Source organism: Eptesicus fuscus, chromosome 1 (genome assembly GCF_027574615.1).
Source record: "Eptesicus fuscus isolate TK198812 chromosome 1, DD_ASM_mEF_20220401, whole genome shotgun sequence".
Classification (NCBI taxonomy): domain Eukaryota; kingdom Metazoa; phylum Chordata; class Mammalia; order Chiroptera; family Vespertilionidae; genus Eptesicus; species Eptesicus fuscus.
The window spans coordinates 98,324,332-98,341,778 of NC_072473.1; positions in this window are offsets into that span (position 1 = coordinate 98,324,332).

The window sequence follows — 17,447 nt, forward strand, 5'->3', positions numbered from 1 at the left end:
TTTTTAGAGAGAAAGGAAGAGAGAAGGAGACCTAGAAAGAAATATATACGTGAGAGTGTAACATCGATTGGTTGCCCCTGCCAGGGATCAAACCCGAAACCCGGGCATGTGCCCTGATGGGGAATCAAACCATCAACCTTTTGGTGCACCAAACCACTCCCAATTGACTGAGCCACAGCAGCCAAGGCCCGTTTGTTTGTTTGTTTGTTTGTTTTAACTGGGAAAAGCTCTCCTCTGACTGGAACAGTTACTACAGAATATCTTGTTCTCTTGTTTTCCTGTTGCTTGACAGACTTAAATATTTTTTAGAGCAGTGGAGGTGCTGTTATAGTCCAGTGTTCTAGAATAGGCAATATCTAATGTTTACTTTTACTTTTTTAATTCTGTTAGCTATTACCAGACATTTTTAGTTTTTTAAATAGTCTAATATTTTTATGTAAAGAGCATTCAATTTTGCTATGAATAAATTTTTGTAACCTAGCAGAGAATCAATATTCTCTGTCAGTGCCAAGGGCTTCCTGTAGTTCTATTCAATTGTTACAATAAATGTTTGTAGATAAGAGCTTTAAAAAAAAGTACTGCTAAAACTTCTCACTTAAAAGTCATTTTGTATTAAAGAACTGTTCTTTTCTCAGTAAGCATCCTACAGAGCTTAAATAGCATTAGCCAGGTTACCTTTTTCGCAATCAACTCATGGTATATTTAAGTAATATGAAAGTTTTAGACTGGCTCTGTACTCTGTTTTTCATGTGTGGGTGGTTTCACATCACTGCTCACAAGAATATCCTTAATAAGACCTATGGATAAGATTTATTTATTTTTTTTTGGCTTTGTTAAACCAGTCAAATTTTGTTTGTTCTCTGTGTGTTATAAAACAAAAATGCAGAAAAAATTACCTATATATGTTTTCTTTAGAAGGGATGAAAATACTGCTTAAAATAAGTCATATAGCATATAAAATTTGGAGATACTGATTTTAAATTTCAAACACAAAATTATCTGTTAAAGTACTGCATGGTATTGTTTCCTTTCTTCAGTAAGGTAACAAAAAAATGTTTTGTCTAAAGTTGATTTGCAAAAGCAAATAAAAAAGCCTTCCGTAAATATGTGTTCCTCTAGTATTCTTAATTTGAGATTTCTTCTACCAAAAAGATTTCTTCTACCAAAAAGTATTTTTTTTTCTATATCCTTTTAGAGATAGTCTACTGTTTAGAAGGACTGTTTTTCTGTTTAGTGAAAATTTTATCTTTTTGTTTTTATTTTTAGAAAATAAATTTATATACAAACAAAATGTATATTTAGGATGATATAATAAAATATATAAGGTTTGAGGCAAAGTTTGGCAAGTGTCTTATTCATGTTCTGAACATTCAGAAAGAAATAACACTGGGTCTACTGAAGCTAATAGAAAATGTAGAAGATTAGTTTAAAACTGGTGAAAATTGTGAATTTTGTACCACTTTTGAATGAATTACCTCATAAGACTTTAAAACACATATAATGCCAATTCAATCTTTTCCTTTATGATTCTTCTTTAATTATTTAGATGCAAATTGGTACTATTTAAAATTGAGTTTTTGTTTTTTTATTAATGTGACAAAGGTCTTAAAAATAAAAAGGAATGACCATTTAAAGAGAAAGGTGGTTATTTTTCTTGAACAGTTTATACAGCTTTCAATCATGGTTATGCATTTACTTTACTTAGATTCAAGGTGAGGGGTCAAATTCAGTTGAGCTTAGGTCATATTCTCACAAGTTCACTTTGCTCAACCAGTATTCACTAGGTACTTATTATGTTCAAGGCATGGGACTAAGGCTAGAAGAGCATAAAAGTAAACAAATTAAACACTGCCCCTGCCACCAAGGACTTCACAGTCTAGTGCAGATAAGAATTAAATTTTTAGAAACCTATAACATAAGATGGGGAATAAGTGCCAAAAAATTACAGAAAATGTAGAGTTGCAAATAGACATAAACCAAATTGTTTTTCCACAACTGGTATGTTCTTTTGCCAAGTGAGGTTCATAGGTATCCTCTCCCACAACCTTACTGCAGAGTGGTATGTTACAATACAAGCAAAATTTAGTCTGCATTTTACCAAATATACATTTTTAGCAGTAAATTCTCCAGTCATTCAGCCTATCTGTAAGCTATGCTATTTCTTTGGACATTCCACAAGCATCTTACAGGAGAGGTTCATTCACATCAGATGTTTTAAACCAGATGTGGCAAAATCTAGTGTAGAACTCAGCTATGCTTTTAGTAGTATTAGGCAGTAGAATCCCATGAAAATGGGATCGAATTCTCAGTGGAAATAATGCAAAAATGTAAATTACTGTTCTTACTTTTTTCTTTTATCCTATTTATGCAAGGCAGCCAGGCCTGTAAATTATTTCCAGGCAATTCATGTAGTTGGAATGTTATTTCCAGTTTTAAACTCATGTCTAAAATTTGTTGTGCTGATTAGTACACACTCTATTACATATCTGACATGAAACATGTTGAAGGATTGTAGATGGGCACTGGAGTGTGAGCTTCTGATCTTAGTGTTTTCAATATAAAAACCCAGCCCTGGATTGCTTTAAAGCTTGTTAACTAATTTAACTAATTAGATTCAAACTAACAAATTAGCTAATGGAGGAGATACCTAATCCAATCTAATAAAGAGGTAATATGCTAATTGACCATCACTCTGTCACAAAGATGGCTGCACCCACAGCTGAAGCCAAGTTCCCATAAGGAGCCTTAACGAGCAATCAGCAGGGACCTGAGGCTACGCCCTCCCCCACCCAGCAGGGCTTGACAGGGGACCTCAGGCCGTGCCCCCCCCCCCCGCCGCCCTGGCGTTAGGCTGGGGGACCTCAGGCCACACCCCCAACCCTGGCACCAGGCCAGGGGACCTGAGGCCATGCCCCCTGCCCAGCGGGGCTTGATGGGGGACCTCAAGGTGTGCTTCCGGTCCTGGTGCTGGGCTAGGGGACCTTAGGCTGCTCCCCCCGCCCCAGCGCCAGGCTGGGGGACCTCAGGCTGCACCCCCCACCAGGTGGGGCTTGACAGGGGACTTCAGGCTGCGCTCCCCAACCTGGCACCAGGCCGGGGGACCTCAGATCGCACCCCCTGCCCCAGCACTGGGCCAGGGGACCTGAGGCTGCGGCCCCCTGCCTGGCGGGGCTTGACAGGGGACCTCAGGCCATGCTCCCCACCCAGCGGAGCTTGACAGGGGACCTCAAGGTGCACCCCCAGTGCTGGGTAGGGGGAACCCAGGCCATGCCCCCTGCCCAGTGGGGCTTGATGGGGGACCTGAGGCTGCACCCCTCCTGCTGGTGGGGCTTGACGGGGGACCAGAGGCTGTGCCCCCTTGCCTGGTGGGGCTTGACAGGGGACCTCAGGCCATGCCCCCAACCCAGCGGGGCTTGACAGTAGAACTCAGGCCATGTCCCCCACCTGGCAGGGCTTGACAGGGGACATCAAGGCAAGCCCCATGCCCAAGTCTGGGCTGGGGGACCTCAGGACATGCCCCCCATCCTGGCACCGGGCCAGGGGACCTGAGGATATGTCCCCTGCCTGGCAGGGCTTGACAAGGGTGGGACTGGCCAGGTGTGGATCTAGCCCAATGGGGGCGGGGGCCGGCCGGGTTTGGGTCTCACGTGATTTTGAGGTGCATGTGGGTGGGCAGGGACTTGACTCTGGGTCCCGTGGTGTGCCCCGGACTCTGATAGGAGGAAGGTTTTCATATACATTTTACTAATTTACTTTCATCTCTGACACTTCTATTATAGAGAAAGGGCAAATAGCAATATTAAATTATTTCCTCTAATTAATCCCCTTTTAATGTGCACAAATTTCATGCCTAGGCCACTAGTTGATTAAATAATTATACACATAAGCATGTGTCTATATATCCTCTCTAATAAAAGAGTAATATGCAAATTAACCATCACTCCACCACATAAGCCACGCCCACCAGCCAATCAGGGAAAGTATGCAAATTAACCCCAACAAAGATGGCTACCAGAAGGGAGGCTTGGGTTTCCCCGGCAGCAGAGGAAGCCAAGCTTTCCACACACTCTGGCGGGCCCAGGCCTCCACTCAAGCATACAAAGTTTCAATTATAGAAGGTAAACAAATCCAAACAGAAATGGCAGCAGCCATGGATCAGGCAGGAGGCTTGGCTCTGCTCCAGGCTACAAAGTTTCAATTGTAGAAGGTAAATAAATTCCAGATACCAGGGCCTCTACTTGGGTCGCCAGGGGCGTGGCTGGCCTGCAAACCACCACAGGCCCCTCGCCCAGGCCTCTCCATGCCCCAAGGGAACCCCACCCTGATCCAGGACACCCTTCAGGGAAAACCAGCTGGCCCCCACCCGTGCACCAGGCCTCTATCCTATCTAATAAAAGAGTAATATGCAGATTGACCATCACTCCAACACACAAGATCAAGATAGCTGCCCCTATGTGTTCAAAGATCCTTCCCCCATGTGGACACAAGATGGCCACTACAAGATGGCCAGCAGGGGAGGGCAGTTGGGAGGGACCAGGCCTGCAAGGGAAGGCTGTTGAGAGGGACCAGGCCTGCAAGGGAGGGCAGTTGGAGGCGATCAACCCTGCAGAGGAGGGCAGTAAGGGGTGACCAGGTGGCAGAGGAGGGAAGTTGGGGACAAACAGGCTGGCAGGGGAGCAGTTAGACATCAATCAGGCTGGCATGGGAGTGGTTAGGGGGTGATCAGGCTGGCAGGCAGAAGTGGTTAGGGGAAATCAGAAAGGCAGGCAGGCGAGCAGTTGGGAGCCAGCAGTCCTGGATTGTCAGAGGGATGTCCAGTGGGATCGGGCCTAAACGGGCAGTCGGACACCCCTCGAGGGGTCCCAGATTGGAAAGGGTGCAAGCTGGGCTGAGGGACAACCCCCCGCCCCCCGTGCATGAATTTTGTGCACCAGGCCTCTAGTATATATATAATCTCACACTCTTTAAATACTATTCTAAGTATTTAAAATAATTACAAACAATATAATGAATAGTTTCTAAATAAGCAGTCTTATTCAAAAGTACCTTACTAATACTCATGTTTCATGAGCTTTTTAAAACTGATAATTTTTTTTACTGATTTCAGAGGGGAAGGGAGAGGGAGAGAGAGAGACAAATATCAATGATGACAGAGAATCATTGATAAACTGCCTCTTGCATGCCCCACACTGGGGACTGAGCCCACAACACGAACTGACCTCCTAGTTCATAGGTCACTGCTCAACCACTGAGCAACACCGGCTGGGCTAAAACTGATAACCTTTGATACCTTGTAATTATACTAAGGATGCTATTAATGTAAAAACATTCAAACCTGTAAAGAATTTTTGTGAGTTTATTTGAGCCAAATTGTTGACAATTGCTGGGGAGCAGAATCTCAACATATTTGGGATAATGCTCCAGAGAATGGCAGTTTTTCACCTTGTTTTATGCATTACAATCAAAGGAGGAGCTGTAAGTGGGTTACATGAAATCCATTGGTGATAGGTTAGTGGGGGTGGGAGAAAGCAAAGCTGGGGAAACCTCTGGGATTGGATAAAAAATGAAATGATAGACACACACTTCATTTACTTAGATGAGTGCAGGAAAGTTAACAGTCAACAATTAACTCAATAATAATGAGGGGATTTGTGGTCTCTGCAGAGTGGTGCCTGTGCTTTGAGGGGTCCAGAAAAAGGGAAATTACTTTGACATTCCAATGATATGTTATTGTAAATGCAAAAAGACCATAGGCTCAGTTAAGGTAAATATTCACCTTTATCAGGGAAGATACTGGCCTAGGATGATTACCCCCCATATACTGCTTTTAGTTAGAGTTTTAACTCCAGACCATCCTTTGTTGTTACTTTAGGTCTTTGTACTTGCAAAACTGCCATAGAGGCCTTCTCTGAGCTAGTCAGGTTAGCATGTGGCCTTTTTTCATCCACAATGCTGTCATTTTATTAAACACACTAGAGTCCCGGTGCATGAAAATTCGTGCACTCAGGAGGCTCCCTTAGCCTGGCCTGCGCCCTCTCACAGTCCAGGAGCCTTTGGGGGATGTCTGACTGATGGCTTAGGCCCGCTCCCTGCAGTTGGACATCCTTAGCAATGCCGTGGAGGTGGGGAAAGGCTCCCGCCACCACCACTGCGTTCGCCAGCCATCAGCCCAGCTTGTGGATGAGCAGCGCTTCCCCTGTGGGAGCACACTGACCACCAGGGTGAAGCTCCAGCCCCACCCTCCATCACCTGCAGCTGCCACTGGTGGCCTCTCTCTGCAGGAGGTGACCAGTGGCCCAATTGGGGGATGCTACAGGCCAGCAAGCAGCTGGACCTGCCCCCAGGTCACTCCTCTGCTACCACAGGTTGCCACTGCCCCCCAATCACCGTCCCCTCCCTTGGCCCGCTGGCACCCACCTTGGCTGGCCTGGCACCGCCTGCTCACCAGCCCTGCCCCCTGCTGACGGGTCGTTCCCCTGTTCAGTCGATTTGCATATTAGGCTTTTATTATAAAGGATTTGGAGTGACATTTCTAGCAGTTTTCAAAGCTAGGTTTTAAATGATGAAATTCATCACTGTCTTTATAACTTCATAACAAGTTGACCCTAAAATCATATAGTCACCCCCTTTTTACCATATCTGGTTCAAATATCTGTTTTACTTCTAGGAAGCCAAATATACAATTTATTATTTATTTATTTATTTATTTATTTTAATATATTTTATTGATTTTTTACAGAGAGGAATGGAGAAGGATAGAGTTAGAAACATTGATGAGAGAGAAACATTGGTCAGCAGCCTCCTGCACACCCCCTACTGGGGATGTGCCTGCAACCAAGGTACATGCCCTTGACCGGAATCGAACCTGGGACCCTTCAGTCTGCAGGCCGACACTCTATCCACTAAGCCAAACTGGTTAAGGCCAAATATACAATTTAAGGATAAAGATTTGTCACTATGAACTTCTGATTCAACATGGTTGGTTGACCACATGTTTTTAAATCTATACTACCTTACAGAAGCTATTAAAATTCTACTTAATAAATATTTATAGTTCTTATATGAGCCAGTGATGGATTTAGGAAGTGAACAAAACAAAATTAAACAAACAGGCAAAATTACTTACTTACCATCATAATGTTTCCTTTCTCATGTTTTTTCAAAAAGTAAAAACTCAAAAAGTCCTTCTCCCCTGAGCTCCTGACTCATACATATCTAAGTACCTGTTTGACTTCTCTAACTGATTGCATTATAGACAAATATAAATTAGCATTTCCAAAGCAAGATCTAATCTTTCCCCTCCCCACTCACCCAATGTGTTCCATTTGAAATCTCTATTTCAATAAAAAAAAATTATATCAACTAAGTTGCTAGGGAAATAATCCTTGAGTCACCATTGTCATATCCTTGTAAATCCTGCTTCCAATCCACCAGCAAACATGGGATTCTGTCTCCAAAATATACCTAGAGCCCACCATTTTTCACACCCTCTGGTGCTACCCTGTTGGTTCAAATCACCATCATCTCATATTTGAATTGTTATATGATCTCTTGCTTCTTCCTTCCATCAACTATTTTCAGCACAGAAGCCAGAGAGATCCTGGTAGAAGGACAGCAAGATGGCAGAATAGGAATCCCCAGACCCTCTGTGGAGACACTAATTTAGCAACAATGTGCGAACCAATTTCCTTTGTGAGACATCCAGAAACCATTTAAGTGGTTCTTATACCCAAGGCAAGTACAAAACCTGCGCCATCAAAGCCAGTAGGAAAACTCCTGACACTCCCTCTCAATAGTCCCTAGCCTGGCACAGTGCTACATAATTGGGAGGAAACTCCCAACTCCTGATTCTCCTTGGGGAGGAAAGGCAAGATTGGATCTTAGTCCAACTTTCTGACTTTTCATGGGGACTGCCTGATGGACTGGCTTCTATATTACCTGTTTCAGAGTGCTGATGTGATATGGCATACTCCAGATGCCTGGAGGCCCCTGGGCAGTGTACTGCTGCTCCAAAGGACCTATGGTATGACTGATAGAGCCCATACAGCTTGGAAGCCTCTCTTTCAAGGGGAAAGAGAAGAGTCGAATTTGCATCTAATATGCCAGCTTTTCTGGGGGCTTTTGGTTTCTGACTCACCTGTCTTGAAGTGCCGATGGGACCTGGCATACTCTAGATGCCTAGGCACCTCTGAGAACAATATAGAGCTGAGTGGATAGTTGTTGTTCCATGGGACCCGTGGTATAGCAGACAGAAGCCAAGAGATATATTCAGCCAAGTACCTTAGATCCAAAACAATGATCTTTCAAAAATGAAGGGGGAAATAACATTTCCAAATAAATAAAAACAGAGAATTTCTTGCTAGCAGATCTTACAAAAAATACAAAATTTTTTCAGGCTGAAAGCAAGTGACACCAAACAAAAATTTGAATCCACACAAAATATCAAAGAGCACTTGTGAAGGTAATTGTATACTTACAAAAAACAAAACAAAAACACAATATAAATACATATTTGCTTTCCTTCTGTTAAATTATTTTTAAAATTATATAAATAATATGTATGTGACTGTATTATTGGACCTATAACATATATAAAAGTAATATATTTGACAACAATAGCACAAAGGAAGTAGTAAAAGCAAAGTTGTATTTGAGTAAAAAATTGAGACCAGATGAGAACTCAGATCCACAAGAATAAATAAAGAGAACAAGAAATGGTAAATAAGATTAATATAATGTACTCTATAAATATATTCTTTCTCTTCTCTGTTTCTTTATGCTACATAAAATTTTATAAAGTAACTAGAAGCCCGGTGCATGAAATTCATGCACCGGGGGGGGGGTGTGGTCCCCTCAGCCCAGCCTGCACCCTCTCCAATCCGGGACCCCCCGGGGGATGTCCTAAACTGGCAGTCGGACATCCCTATCACAATCTGGGACCACTGGCTCCTAACTGCTCACCTGCCTGCCTGCCTGATCGCCCCTAACTGCCCCCTCACCAGCCTGGTCATCCCTACTGCCCCCCTGCCGGCCTGGTCACCCCTTATTGCTCCCCATGCCGGCCTGGTTGCCCCCAAATGCCCCCCTGCCTGTCTGGTCACCCCTCACTGCCCCCCTCTGCTGGCCTGGTTGCTCCTCACTGCCTCCCCACCACCCTGGTTGCCCCCAACTGCCCGCCCTGTGGGCCTGGTTGTCCCATGCAGCCTGCTGCTCAGTCGTTTGGTTGCCCCTCACTAACCCCCCTGCCGGCCTGGTCACCCCATGTAGCCTGTTTGGTCATCCATTCAGTTACGATGGTCGCTTAGGCTTTCATATATATATATATATATATATATATATATATATATATATATATATAATTAAAATAATGCATTCTTAGGATTGTATACATATAGATCTATTAATAGCTATCATTAATAGTACAAAAAGGGGATAAGAGAATAGAGCTATATAATTATATAGAGAATGGAGCTATAGAGTTATAACATTTTTCACTAGAATTAAGTCACCATAAATTTAAGTAGATTCTGAAGTGTTAAAATGTTTATAGTAAGCCCTAAGGCTAAGAAAACAGTAAACATAGTGTGAAAAAAATAATTTAAGGAAATAAAATGTTACACTAGAAAACATTCACTTAATACAAAAAGACCCTTAATATATTCAGAGATAAGAGAAGACATACCCTCCATAAAAAGGGGATATTCAGAGACTAATAAATAATTTTTAGAAATTTCTGAAATAAATTTAGGAATTTCAGAAAGAAAGAAGAAGAAAGGGGGATTTCTAAAATAATTAAATTCATAGAACTGAAGAGTATGGTGTTCCAGATTGAAAGGACAGAGCACAATAAAGAATGAAAAGAAGCTTATAGGAAAATTATAGATGCCCTTCTTTCCTATAACTGGAGTCAGGACTTGGAAGATGTGAAAAAATAATGAAATTTCAGCTACCAGTGAGCCCCTGGGCCAGGTGTCTCTGTGCATAGCAAAAATCAATGAAAATATTTTGGGGGAGGAATAATTTGTATAGATAAAATTGCCATTCATGTCAACAATAATACTGATAGCTATTTTTATTTAAATTTGGAGCTCAATTACATTAGAATCTTATCAAACCTCATAAAGGAACAAAGAACAAAACCTGGTTAGCAGAAGTTTTCCCATGACCCTTGTTAATCTATCCTTTCCCTACTTCCCTGTTAGATTTTGGAGTTATTGATATTCCCTTTCTTAAATCCTCCAGTATTTGCAAACTATATTTATGTGGTACCCAGCTTCTCAATTGAATGAAATTGTATTGGATATAAATCTCTTCACTTGGTATTCTCTCATTTTAACATGGTGTGTACACCTGTGACTTTTTGGCAATGCATCTGATTTTAGCTGGAAAGAAACATCTGCACATCAGTCAGTGTGGCCACACATGTTTTATTATTTACATTATGTTCTTGCAATCTTTAATTTTTAAGCCCCTCACAGTTGTTTTTCCTTCAGTTACCCTGTGCCATCCCAGGGCACATATTTCAATATCAGGTCAATAAAAATATAAACTTGAACTAATAATGTAAAAGGATAAAACATACCAGGGATATAACTCCTCTTAAGAAGTTTTAGGTATGGCCCTGTCTGGGTGGCTCAGTTGGTTGGAATGTCCTCCCATGCACCAAAGGGTTGCAGGTTCGATTCCCAGTCAGGGCACATACCTAGGTTGTGGGTTCAATTTCTGATCAGGGCAGGTATGGAAGGCAACCGAAGGATGTTTTCTCTCTCACATCAATGTTTCTCTCTCTCTCCCTCTTCCTCTCGCTCTAAAGTCCATCAAAACAGCCCTGGCCCATGTTGCTGAGTGGTTAGAGTGTTAACCTCTGCACTGAAGGGTCACGGGCATGAGCATGTTCCTCAATTGTGGGTTCCCTCCCTGGCCTGGTCTGGGCACGTGTGGGAGGCAACCAATGTGTCTCTCTCTCACCAATCTTTCTTGCTCTCACTCTCCTTCCTTCCCTCCCTCCCTTCCACTCTCTGTAAAAATCAATGGAAAAGCCCTAACTGGTTTGGCTCAGTTGATAGAGCATCAGCCTGCCAACTGAAGGTTCCCAGGTTTAATTCTGGTCAAAGGCATGTACCTTGGTTGCAGGCACATTCCCGTAGGGGGTGTGCAGGAGGTATCCAATCAATTGATTCTCTCTCATTGATGTTTCTAACTCTCTATCCCTCTCTCTTCCTCTCTGTAAAAATCAATAAAATATATTTTAAAAAATAAAAAATAATAAATGGAAAAAGATACCCTCAGGTGAGGGTTTACAAAAAATAATAAAATAAAATAAATAAAATAAAATCAACAAAAGCATGTCCTTGGGTGAAGATTTAAAAAAAAAAATTAGGTACATTAAGATATTGATAGAATAGATATTTTTTTCACAAATTCTTTTTCTAAGATTTAAGAGTAAGTGGCTTCCTTTGGCTAAAAGCCAGGTGATCAGGTTTACTACTCCTGGCATCCTGGAAAATATAAAATGGCACTCTGAAGTTTGCAATTTCTTTAGCCTGGATATGAAGGATGATTGTAATGTTAGTGTTTTACATAGTATGCCTGAAATAATTTTTATTTGTTTCATATGCAAAATATAGCCATAATTTGACCACTTCTCATAACCTTATTGCTACTATCCTACCATACTGACCTGAGTCACTATTACTTCTCACCTGGATAACCTCTACAGCCACCCTGTTTCTATCCTTGTTCTTCTTCTGTTTGTTCTGAGAAGAACAGTCACATTGATCCTAAAAACAATATTTTTCTGTGCTCAGAAAGCTTTGATGGATTCTCATCTCATTCTTAGTAAAAGTCAACATTTGTTTGGTGGCCTATATGCTCCCAAGAAATTTCCTCCACTCCATAACATCTCTGGTCTCATCCCCTACTGCTTTTCCTCTACCTCACTCCAGTCATTCTGGCTTCTTTGAACACCCCATGCAAGCCCCTGCCTCAGGGCTTTTGCAATTACTGATACTTCTGCCCAGGCACTCTTCCCTTGGGTATCTTCATGAATAACTCCCTGGTCTGCAGATCTCTGCAGATATTACAACTCTTAACCCTACCACCAGTCTTCCTTATCTTCTTTCCCTCCTTTCCTTACTTCATTATTTTCCATAATTTTTCACCAATTAACTTATTATATACTTTTCTTATTTATTTATTTATTTATTTATTTATTTATTTGCCTAATTACCCCTCTCTCACCCCTTGCAAAGTAAACCATGAGTGCAGGAATTTTTGTCTTTTTTTTTTTCACTGTTTACCCCCAAAGCCTAGAATGATGCCTGGTATGCACTCAACATTACTTGTTGAATGGCTGGACAATTGAATGTATAGATGAATGGTAACAGCAGATTCTTTCTTTCAGAATATGGACAATTGAATATTGTATACATGCCTCTAAATTGCTTTTCTAAAAACTGTTAAAAGTACTCATCATGGGTATTGGTTACAATTCTGAGTTTTCTCTCTTCTGACCCTCAAAAATACTCCCATCTCAACTCCTCCTTTATATTTGAAAATAGATACAACATATGTCTATTGGAAAAGAATCTCCTCCTATTTTCCTCTGTGCTTCCCCACACAACTAAAGTCTTGCACCTGGGTAGGAAATAACCACAGTTATGTGAATCTCTCTTTGTTTTGCATGTTCTAACCTTCACAAATAGAGTGTTAAATCAACTATTGCTTAGAGAGTAAATGAATAATTTTTATAATAGAATTTCCTGAGAAATAGTGGAATTTAAATAGAAACAATTATTTTTGAACCAGAATTGGAAGTGTAAGAAAATGTACAAACAATGATTGAAAGGAGTACTACTTCTTGACTGTAGTCTTGTTTTTTATCACGTAGCAGAATTTTTTGCATGTGTTCATTTAATTATAGTCTTTAATGGAATGCATAATATGGCATGCTCTTGGGATAGAAATGTTTTGTTTCTATTTGACCTCAAAAACTTTGTTTACTGTTGGCAAAATAAAATGAATCAAGAAGAATCAGACTGTACAGTTCAAGAACTATGGAAATATGGGAATACTAGTAGAATACATTAGAATACCATTTTATACTTCACAAAACACATAGAAACAACAGATATTATCACTGAGGAATCAGATAGTACAACTTCCTCACTTGAAAGTAGTTGAACTTGAAGACCCAGAGATAGGGAAGTGTTTGGCCCAATGCTTAGATCTTTCATGTAGATTATCTCATTTGATGATCCAAATAACCTTATTAGGTATGCTGAACTGGTATCTTTATCCTTATTTTATAAACAAGGATTTTGAGGATCAAAGAAAGAACATGATTTGTAGAAAGGTCATCAGTTTAAAGGAATGAACCCTTTCTATTTTTGACTTTCCCTTTAAGTGTTTCTTCATAACCTTGGCCAGGTCTCTTCCCCATTATTAGTTTCAATTTCATCATTTGTAAACTAGAGAAGTAAAAATGAATGATGTTCTAATCTTCTTATGCTATAATTTTACAACTTTGTCACTGTAATACAATCAGATCTTGATTCCAATTCTGTCTGGCCACAAACTCACCACAGTTCATGCAACCATTTGCCTCTTTGTGCCTGGAGCAGATGGATCCTTATTTTACTGGGGAAATAGATCTAAGAGAGGCACTGCTGATACTTGTACCTGAAGGCTCCTAACTTAAGCTTGAATTGGGATCCAACAAACCCTTTTTTGTTTTTAATGAAACCAAACAATCATCTTCACATATACTGCCCTTGACCCAGGTGTGATGAGTAGCTGATACAAAATCCCTCTTTGCAATGGAGTAGGTAAGCTTCTGTAAAGTAGGTAAGCTTACCAACATTTTCACTTTCTAACGAAGAAAGAGGCTGTTATTTCAGCTCCTTATCGGAAGAGACTTGCCCTGACTTCAGTTTGCCTACACAAGAAATGTCCCAAACTTGTAGAGAATTTTTTTAAGAGTTTATTTGGGCCAAACTGACAACATGTGCAGTACAGCAAGATCTCAACTGCTCCTGAGAATAACAGTTTGGCAGCTGTTTTTATGCATTTGAAATTAAGGAGGGAAGGGAAGATTATATGAAGGTGGGGAAAAGCAAAGCAGGGGTTAGTTGACAGGATAGTAAAGGAGCTTATGAGTTCTCTTGAGGGTGGTCACCTGTTAGAAGAAGGGATCTGCAAGAGGCATTTCAAAGAGGTATTAACTTAGATACACAGAAACAATGGACAGGGCTTTCTTAAGGCAAAGAGATAAGTAAACATAAAAGTTATATGTCTGGGGTATGACTACTCACCATGACAATGCCTGGGTAGTAATTTATGATCAGCTCACCCTGTGAGCTGAACCCTCTTTTTTGTTTGCAACTAAAAAATTAGGATCAAAAGTAGAATATTTGGACATAAGGTACCAAAATTGTACTTCTTACAAGATACATTTATATCCAGTTATTTCTTTGGGCATTTCAACCCTGAGAAAATGTACACTTTGTCCAATAAATTTCTTGTATAGAAGAATCTTTACTTTGCCCCTAGTGCTCCATACTCATCTCTTTCTGTTGATATGTACAAGATAAGCAGTCTGCCTAGATACCATCCAATCTGGTTAGTCCTCAATTATTCTGCAGTTTTTTTTGTGTGTTTTTTGTTGTTTTTGTTGTTTGTTTGTTTTTACCATCTAGAAGCTCTTGGTGTGGACTATGTAATATGGTTGGCTTTTATTTGCAACATATGCCTTTCTCTCTCCCAAACTAGATTGCCACTCCTCAGAGGTACCCTCTTAGTTCTCTCCATGATAGCTAGTCCTCACACATGAATTTATTTATTCATCCACTTAGCATTTACTAAGCAGTCATTGTAAACTAAGGCATTAAGCCAAAGGCTTATTTATCTTATTTAATCCCTATAACAATCATTTAAGTAGTCAGTATCATATCCCCATTATACATTTGAAAAACTGAGACTGTATAGCAGGAAAAATAATTTTACCTCTACCCTTCTAGGTTCTTGGCTGAGACCCCTTATAATAAAAGACAGATTAATAGGGAAAAAACACACAGATGTTTAATAACATGGATATCTCCTATAAACATAGGAGAGACCCAGGAAAACTGAGTAACTTCGTCCCATATAGTCCAAGCTCCCACCTTAAATACCATCACCAACTAATGGGAAAATAAAGACACTGAGAAGGGGAGAACCAGGTTTTCTGACAAAGTACAGCAAAGGAGGCAAGTTTGTTATGCAGTTTTAAGTCCATGCCTTTTCCATTGACAAGAGTTTCTCCAGATCTAGTCATCTTCCTCTTCCTTGTACAGAGAGGAAGACACCCTTACAAATGAGATTTCTCCCATAAATGCAAATGTCTCTGACAAAAGGGTAACCTACTTTACTTGGTTTTCAGAGCTTCTCTCATGTCTGCTTTATAATAATAATAATAATAAATCAGCCTAAAATAATCTTTATTCTAAAGAGGCATATTGTGAATAGAACAGATTCTGTTCCCTTTCACTTCTTGAATACCCTTACATCTTATTTTCCCCACATCTCTTTCACCTTTTTAGCTTTGGGTAATTCTTACCAGTGTTTTATATCAGTTAGCATTTGATTCAGCTGCCTAACACACATAAAAATCCAAATTACTACTGACTTAAGCAAGAGGGAAGTTTATTTTTTTCTCTCATCTAAAATAATTTCAAGACTAGGCCCACTTTTTTTTTCCACCAAAGATTGTGTTTCCCTGGCTGGAGCTGAAATACTGAAGATATCTCATGGAAGCACAGCAGAGCAGACAAGCGTGGCCAGAGCAGACTGACAGAATGGAGCAGACCAGTGCTGGACAAAGCAGACCCGTGAGGAACAGAACAGTGTTGTCTAGCTGGATAGGGCCCTTGCTGTCTGGCCCCATGGCCCCTCATATCTATTCTTTCACCCCAGGGCCACCTCATAGTCTTGCTATTTTCACAGTTCTGCTGTATCACAATTGAGTTATTTTGCACTGAATATATTAGTAGTGTCCTTCTTCATTGCACCACACATTGGGGATTCCTATTCTCAATGAATTGGCACCAGCAACTATTGGATGACAAAGCTTATGCTTTAAGCAAAAGAGAACCCAGTAAAAGTCCAAGCAGATTTTCACTTTTAGTGCGTAAGATTAAAAAAATAATAATTCCAGGACCAGACATTTGGGGCTGGAACTACCATTGTAAAGGCACCAGGAATCTTTCCCTTTTTCTTTCTCATTCTCCCAAACTGGTCTAAGGTAGCTGCTGAAGCTCCAGCCCTTTCATCTGCATTTCACTCATTAAAAGGAAGAAGGGAACTTAGTCAATGAAGTCAGTTATCTTTAAGGAGACTTCCTGAATGTCCCACACACCACTTTCTCTTACATTACATTGGCCAACACTTAGTTCTCTCACTTGTTCTCACTGCAAGGGAGGTTCAAAAATGCAGTCATTTAGTGAAGCACACTGACATACCCAACAATTTTAGGGTTCTGCTACTAAGGAAGAAAAATAATGGATATTGACTTATCAACTAGCCATGTTTACTACATTATTACTGAAGTAACTTGAGAAAGGTAAGAGGAGAATTAAAGGAAAAAAATGTCCAAAGGAGAGCTAGGGTCAATGCTATGGTCTTGCCTTTCTCCAAAGTCCTTTTCCTACATCAGGTTTATCACAGACCACCAGGTTTGTACACTTGTCTCTGAAAGTTTTTTAAAAATCTCATTTTGTTAGCAAAATATAATGATTTCCACATTCGTGAGCATTTGACACTTGTGGTAATAACCTGACATTTCTCTGCCCTTGAATTAACTGATGACCTTAATGCATTTAAACATGAGTGAAAAATAGAGAATAGATAGCTGAGTCTGTAGTTTTTGAGTTCCTTTGTTGAGTCATGGCTTTATAATTCAATCTGTTCCCTTTTGCCACTGCTCATTCTTATGATGTATAAATGAAAGGTGACTGCTTACAAATGAAGGAAACAACGGTTCAAGCATAACTTATTCCAGAACATTTTAGCACTGCATTGCAGTGTTCTTTTTTCTTGGAAAGAGGTTATTTTACTTTACTATTTATAACTAAGGCATTGTGCCATTTTTTGTTGGAGATTTTAATCATATGCTGATGCATAGATAGTTGCCAAACTGCTAAGATTTTAATGAAGAATCCAAGTTGGAGTCTCAGAAAACTTGAAATTGTGTGATACAGAAGGGAAGCTAGTTTCAAAGCCTACTCATATGTAGCCATATTCTTTTTTGTTAGTCAAGAAAAGATGCCTAAACCACTCTAGTATCATGCCCCTAAAAGAAACAGAGTAGCTACTGAGTTCCAAATAAATGAGATTGACATTTGCTTTCAGATTTTGTATTTGAAATTATCTTCCTATTTAGTTTGTTCTTTCTGTATTAGTAGGTATTGTAA